This window comes from Oncorhynchus mykiss, chromosome 32 (assembly GCF_013265735.2).
Source record: "Oncorhynchus mykiss isolate Arlee chromosome 32, USDA_OmykA_1.1, whole genome shotgun sequence".
In the NCBI taxonomy this organism is placed as follows: Eukaryota; Metazoa; Chordata; class Actinopteri; order Salmoniformes; family Salmonidae; genus Oncorhynchus; species Oncorhynchus mykiss.
The window spans coordinates 36402129-36409939 of record NC_050572.1 but is presented as its reverse complement, the minus strand read 5'-3'; the positions used below and the strand labels follow the sequence as shown (position 1 = coordinate 36409939).

Below are 7811 nucleotides of genomic sequence, written 5' to 3'. Positions count from 1 at the left end.
GGTCATCTCTGTAATAAAAATAGACTTGATGCCATGGAATTTGCGAAGCAACATCATTGCCCCTGGACTGTATTTGTATGGTATTTATACAGTACATTTACCAAAATGAAGATTTTGTAATAACAGAAACAATAGAGTGAAGTGTCATGGAAAGGTAGTTTCAAATGAAATCCCGTGTTCTAAAAACATTGGGAAACGGCAGCACACCAGAAAGTGTATTTAAACAAACAAAAAGACCTCATTTCGCCGTGTTATTTTCATCCGGACAGGCTAATGCGTTTCGGCAGTCATGGCTTCATCAGAGCAAGGAAAGGTAATGGAAAGGAAGTGTAAGTGTTGAACCCAAACTCTGCTGTTTTGTACACTGACATGATATGCCTGCCGAAACTGTTCATGTGTACATGTACACACACACACACCACACATGTGTACATGTACACACACACACAGACACACACACACAACCTTCTTGGAACCAGAGGAACATGGTGGGGCGATATATAAGAGCAGTGCAACTCCGAAAAGGACATAGACTCTACAGCACTCGATACACTGAGGACCATCTCTGGAAACATAGACCAGGGCAGACCATCAACAGCTCTTCAAGCCTCCTGCAGTATTTTACTCTTAGGACACCTCACCTGCTCTCCAATATAATGTATCTTCTGGGACTCTGTACACTGGCCCTGCTGGCCTCCACCATCGCACAGGTAATGGAATGGACACTACTCAACAGAGTCGGGGTCAATTCCATTTCAAATCGGTTAGTTCAGGAGATGACTCAAGATTCCACTTCAAGAAGTCAAAAGTGGCATTAATTTTTTGTGTGCATTTTTCAAAATCACTCCGTGAATGATTTGAAGTAGATATGGAACTGACCCCCGTCCTTCTGTTTACACAGAAAATATCTGAATTACTGTGTAATGCTTCAGATGTGTGTGATTTTGATGACAGTGAGGGTTTTTATTTTTATTTTGGGGAAAGCAACGTGTAGTATGCTATTAGAATGCAATTGGGTACCTTGAAAGTGATCATTTCTGGTGTCACGGTAATGGAGGGCAACCTACTAATCTGGAAAGAAGTCAATTCCATTCTATTAATTGACATTATTTCCAATAAGGATGGTTACATTCTGGAATTTGAATTTGAATTCACTTACTGGATTGAAATGGAATTGACCCCAATCTCAGTGTTACTATATGCCTTAAAGCTAGAATCCATTATTGAAACAATAATGTGTTTTAGTAAAACGCTGAGGGATGGGCTTGGAGAAATGGAGCCACTCTAAAATTCATACATAGAGCTATTGATGCAAGGACTAACCATCCATGATATAAAAATGATAGTTTTAAATCCGTGTTGCAGTAGTATCATGGAAGATCCGCGCTAAAATTGAAAGGTAATTTCAGTTTGAGCTGACATACACTGCATTTGGAAAGTATTCAGACCCCTTGACTTTTTCCACATTTAGTTACATTACAGTTTTATTCTAAAATGTATTAATTCATTTTCTTCCCGCATCAATCTACACACAATACTCCATAATGACAAAGCAAAAACAGGTTTTTACTTTGTTGAAGCACCTTTGGCAGCGATTACAGCCTTGAGTTTTCTTGCGTATGATGCTACAAGCATGGCACACCTGTATTTTGGAAGTTTCTCCCATTCTCTGCAGATCCTTTCAAGTTCTGTCAGGTTGGATGGGGAAATTTCCCTCACAGCTATTTTCAGGTCTCTCCAGAGATGTTCGATCGGGTTCAAGTCCAGGCTCTGGTTGGTCCACTCAAGGACATTCAGATACGTGTCCTGAAGCCACTCCTGCGTTGTCTTGGCTGTGTTCTTAGGGTCATTGTCATATTGGAAGGTGAACCTTCACCCCAGTCTGAGGTCCTGAGCCCTTTGGAGCAGGTTTTCATCAAGGATCTCTCGTCGCTTCATTCATCTTTCCCTCGATCCTGACTTGTCTCCCAGTCCCTGCCGCTGAAAAACATCTCCTCAGCATGATTCTGCCACCACCATGCTTCCAGGCTTCTTCCAGACGTGAAGCTTGGCATTCAGGCCAAAGAGTTCAATCGTGGTTTCATCAGACCAGAGAATCTTGTTTCTCATGGTCTGAGAGTATTTAGGTGCCTTTTGGCAAACTCCAAGTGGGCTGTCGTGTGCCTTTTACTGAGGAGTGGCTTCCGTCTGGCCAGTCTACCATAAAGATCTGATTGGTGGAGTGCTGCAGAGATGGTTGTTATTCTGGAAGGTTCTTCCATCTCCACAGAGGAACTCTGGAGCTTTGTCAGAGTGACCACCGGGTTCTTGGTCACCGTCCGAACCAAGGCCCCTCTCCCCCGATTGCTTAGTTTGGCCGGGAGGCCAGCTCTAGGAAGAGTCTTGGTGGTTCCAAACTTCTTCCATTTAAGAATGATGGAGGCCACTGTGTTCTTGGGGACCTTCAATGCTGCAGAAATTTTTGGAACCCTTTCCCAGATCTGTGCCGCGACACAATCCTGTCTCGGAGCTCTACTGACAATTCCTTTGACCTCATGGTTTGGTTTTTGCTCTAACATGCACTGTCAATTGTGGGACCTCATATAGACAGGTGTGTGCCTTTCCAAATAATGTCCAATCAATTTAATTTTTCACAGGTGGACTCCAATCAGGTTGTAAAAACATCTCAAGGATAATCAATGGAAACAGGATACACCTGAGCTCAATTACGAGTCTCATAGCGAAGGGTTTGAATAGCTATGTAAATCAGGTATTTGCTTTTCATTTTTTATAAATGTGCAAAAAAATCTTAAAAACCTGTTTTCGCTTTGTCGTTATGGGGTATTGTGTGTAGAATGATAAGGAAAAGTAATCATTTAAGAATCATTTTTGAATAAGGCTGTAATGTAACAACATGTGGAAAAAGTCAAGGAGTGTGATTACTTTCCAAACACACTGTATGCAGCGTTTACCATTAATGCAGTCTCTACCACCACGGTAAGATTGATTTTACCTGTCATTTGCGCAAGATCTTCAGTGCTATGGCTTAAATACAGCCCTGTTTGAGGAAATAGACTGTTGGTTTACATTTAAATTGTTTCCAAACATTGGAGTAAAACAAGCTTGTATTTTGGGTTCTGACGGGGTACAACAGTTGAACTAGGGGCTCTATTCAATCCGTATTATTGACATTCAGCACTACAGTGTGATTGAAATGTAAAGACAATGTTCCCGCATTTAGTGGAGACTGCATTCACGGTAAACGGTGCATATGTCGGCTCAATCGGAAATTACCTTAAAATGTATATGGTGCACTCTGTAACGCCATAAGTTATATTCTTCAAGAATCAACGGGTATATATCATTAATTTCATAAGTCAGAAAATTGATGTAGCAACTAAGGATTCAAGCTTTAAAGGTACATTACACTTTCAAATGAAAGTTTTGTTTGTCTCTTTCCGACCTCTAAAGTAGTCTAATGTCAAGATGAAACTACGTCCTATCACGTTTCAGGTATGACCCAGATGCAGACAGTGTCGAAGAAACAAACATTTATTTCTAATACAGAGGCAGGCAAACGACAGGTCAAAGGCAGGCAGGGGTCAGTAATCCAGAGCGGGTGCAAAAGGTCCAGAATGGCACGCAGTCTCAGGGTCAGGGCAGGCAGGTGTCAATAATCCTGTGAGGTGGGGCAAGGTATAGAACGGCAGGCTCAGGGTCAGGGCAGGCAGAACGGTCAAAACTGGGAAGGACTAGAAAACAGGAGCAAGGACAGACAGGAGCCAGGGAACAAACGCTGGTAGGTTTCACAAAACAAAACGAACTGGCAACAGACAAACAGAGAACACAGGTGTAAATACACTGGGGATAATGGGGAAGATGGGCGATCCATGGAGAGGGGTTGGAGACAATCCCAAAGACAGGTGAAACAGATCAGGGTGTGACACGTCCAATGACATCGGTTGTGTAGATCCAGCTATATGCCTCCATTCCAAATGAATGGAAAAGATGAGCACCGAATAAAACCAGGAAATCCAGGAAATTAGACAGTGCTAATCTTTTCTATTCCTTTGGGATTGAGGCCTATAGTTGGATCCACACAATCAATGTTTAATCTGGACATTAGTCTTCTTTTGTGGTCTGAAAACATCTGACAAACTTTCATTTATGAGTGAAATGTCCCTTTAAGAATAATTTGCAGTCCACATTGACATTGACTCAATTGTCTCTTCTATCATTCTCCACATTCAGAATGTTTCAACAATAGCTTCTTTCACTCCTACAATCGCTGGTTCTGCTCCTACAATCACTGGTTCTGCTCTTACAAGCGCTGGTCCTGTTGCTCCTACAAGCGCTGGTCCTGTTGCTCCTACAACCGCTGTGCCAGCTCTTACAACCTCTGTTCCTGCTCCTGCAACAGCAGCAACTGTCCAATCTTCCAAACCAAGTGGCAGCCCAGCAACCGGAGCGTCTCTGTTGTGTTCTGTGATGATTCTTCTGCTCTACAGCCTGTAGTACTAAGTGGTGGACCCCCTCTGGCCTGGAGTTTGTATTGTTCAGGACTATATAGACTGAGTGGCTAAGAATGATCCCAGAGCCAATGAACAAAGCAAACATGTATCTGGAAGAATGGATTTTCCTCTACTAGAACACCAGTCATTGATGTTTCATGTTAGAGGTTAATCTTTGTATATGGACACGTTATGAGAGAAGCAAATTCTTCTTAAATTGAAATTTGGGTGGGTGGATTGGAGGGAAGAAGGGGTGGAGGGAGGGGTTGGGGTTGTACTGTTTTTCTGTTCTCATATCTGAAAATCTATAAAGAAAGTACAACAAAAAGCATTTGTTGTAAACCGTCACCAATGGGTAAAAACCATTGGGCTAAGAGATATTGGTTGTGTTTTGAACACTGACAGTTTTACGAACTTGATTCCACTGCCCTTTTAGACTTATTCTTGTCCGTTTGTTTTATTAAGTTGAAATGTACTGATTAGAGGGAATGAGTTCATGTTGTAGACAATATACTTGATTGTAATCCAATTTCTATGTTAATAAATGCATGTATGGAAGTACAATCAAAAACAGTATAATAAAATAATAGACCGTGTGACTACTTACATATTAAGCATTATGAGCATTAGCAATAGAACAAAGTTGTATTTTCTTGTGTTACTGTGTAAGACGGAGACATAACGCAATGCAGATGTAGGATCTGAATTTGATCACCCTGTTGCAGGAGAACTTTCCTGCACTGCAGGACATTTAAAAAAAAAATTGTAGTGTATTTTAGTTAAAAAGGGTCAGAATGTGTCATTTCCACTTTTAAATTTCAGATGTGGTTTTCCCTTACAAAAAAAATTACATAATAATTAACATTTCCTGTTGCTGCAGGATTATTTTCCTGCTGTAGCAAACTGGTTCAAATTACGATCCTACATCTGTGTATGTGAAGGCTGAGCTAGTGTGAAATTGTACACAAAACTCAATCCTTTAGTCTTCATATCGCCAGATAGCCAGCAACGCTTTGTGGATGATCTCCTCTGAATTTGTTCTGTTGAAAAACAGTGGCCATTTTTCCCAAAATTCAACAGATTTTGAAAGACTGTTAGTTATACTGCTTGGTTGAGGTGGATAGTTTCATTGACATGTATTCCTACTGTATTCGTTACAGGAAATAAATGCAAGGCTTTTTTTCATCCCTCCAACAGGTGACACTGACAGTGTGCTACTGACGTGCAGATAAGTGTGTGTACACGTGGGAGTCTAAATGTGCATTACATCTGGTGGGAGGGTGCACGCAGTGGTGTAGTGGTGCCTGGAGAAGTGGGCATACTCACATTTTGCCAAAAAGAGACCAGTGAGGTGGCGCACAATTGGCCCAGCGTCGTCCGGGTTAGGGGAGGGTTTGGCCTGGCCGGGATATCCTTGTCCCATCGTGCTCTAGTGACTCCTGTGGCAGGCCGGATGCAGTGCACGCTGACACGGTCGCCAGTTGGACGGTGTTTTCTCTGACACATTGGTGCGGCTGGCTTCCGGGTGTCGAGAAACAACATGGCTTGGCAGGGTTGTGTTTCGGGGGACGCATGGCTCTTGAACTTCGCCTCTCCCGAATCTGTATGGGAGTTGCAGCGATGGGACAAGGCTGTAACTACCGATTGGATAGCACGAAATTGGGGAGAAAAAGGGGTAAAAAAAACATCCTTAATTTAACAGCTTGAAGGAAAGGCTTTTTTCTTTCCTATAGTTTTTTTCAGGGTTTCACTCTCACAAATTGACTGTTAAGATACTGGTAGACCATCCGTGTTGCATGGTCACTACTAGTTAACACAGCTACAAAGTTATAATTTACTCCATCCTTCTATCTCCAAAATATAAAGGCCTATATTGGCCTTCTCTACTGAGTGGTGTAGCGTGATGACATCCTTGGAAAAGTTTGCATCGGAAATGGGAGCGTAGCTGGGGGAGGAAGTTGAGCTGAAGCGTAGTTCTTCGGCTGGAGGCACCAGCGAAGCACTCACAGCCATGTGGTACGAATATATTTTTGAAATATTCTTTCTCACTGATAATGAAAGATAAGGGGCATATCAGCGTGTTTCAAAACCCGGTTTGACAGCGACGATTATTGACGTTTCTAAACGTCAAAACACAGTGTCGCAATTGTACAGATGTAGGATCTTAATTTAAGCCAGTTTGCTTCAGCAGGAAAATAATCCTGCAAAAAACAGGAAATGTGAATTAATATGTGGATTATAATTAATGAAAGATGTTTGTAATTAAGATCCTACATCCGTAGTTCGCATGAAGTCAATAGCGGGTGAATGTACCTGCATTTTGCCCCCACCACACCACTGGGTACTCATATACCGTACCTATGATTGTGTTTGTGTGCCCGCGCGTGTGTGTGTGTGCGCCTTGGTTAAGAAGTTCAGAGTCTCTGATAGTCAGAATGGTGATCCATGATCTGCCTTTGCCTGATTGATAGCTTCAGAGAGATCCTGCTCAGTCACCAGCACATAAGGTTGCAAGCACACGCACGCACACACACACACACACACACACACACACACACACACACACACACACACACACACACACACACACACACACACACACACACACACACAGCCTGTTGCAGTGCACCAGTACATTATATTCATAATCTACCATATTGTTTGCCTGTTCAAAATGTAAACCTGTTGTCTTTTAGCAGACAATCGTACACAGAGGTTCTTCTAATAAGTTCTACATCTTAGTGATGTCTTATGACAAGGCTCCAGTGAAGAGGATTTCTGTCAGGGAGGGGAGAGAGTTTAAATTGAGTAAGGCCAGGATGAGTAACGACAGGGCATTACTTGGCCTCTGAGTACATTGGTGATTACTTGATTAGAACATATCACAGTAGATTACAGGTATTTGACTTTCATTTTAAATACTGTATGTTACTCATCTCTAAATTTATATATATTAAAGCAACTGCAAAAATTATTATTCTTTGGTCTGGTCAACACTGGACATTCCAGCAGTGTTGCACCAGCCTTTGCACGAGGGGGACAAGGGCTGGTGGACATTGGGTCCAGAGTCACAGCTTTCTGCCGACAAGCTGCACAGAGCCTTTTTTTACCAGCAGGGGGTGTGTGGTGAGACACAGCGTTGGCTGTTCTAATGAGGTCAGGGGGCCTTGAATGTGACAGGCACTTGTTCCTTATGGATCTGGAGCAGGTCGATATGTCAACCCCTTTACGCCGTTCTACCTTGCTGTGCTTCGGGCATGGAAAGAGACCCTCAACTGTTTACAGTGATGTTTCACGGCCAGGAGCACGGCTAGTGGAGGA

General features: G+C 42.5%; 1 long non-coding RNA gene across 1 annotated transcript; it reads left to right on the top strand.

Annotated features, from left to right (window-relative positions):
• Positions 1 to 447: 447 nt before the first annotated feature.
• Positions 448 to 5682, top strand: LOC110488402. Its single transcript, XR_002468396.2, has 2 exons — positions 448 to 710; positions 4231 to 5682. It is a non-coding gene; the product is annotated as an uncharacterized LOC110488402 (long non-coding RNA).
• Positions 5683 to 7811: the final 2129 nt, after the last annotated feature.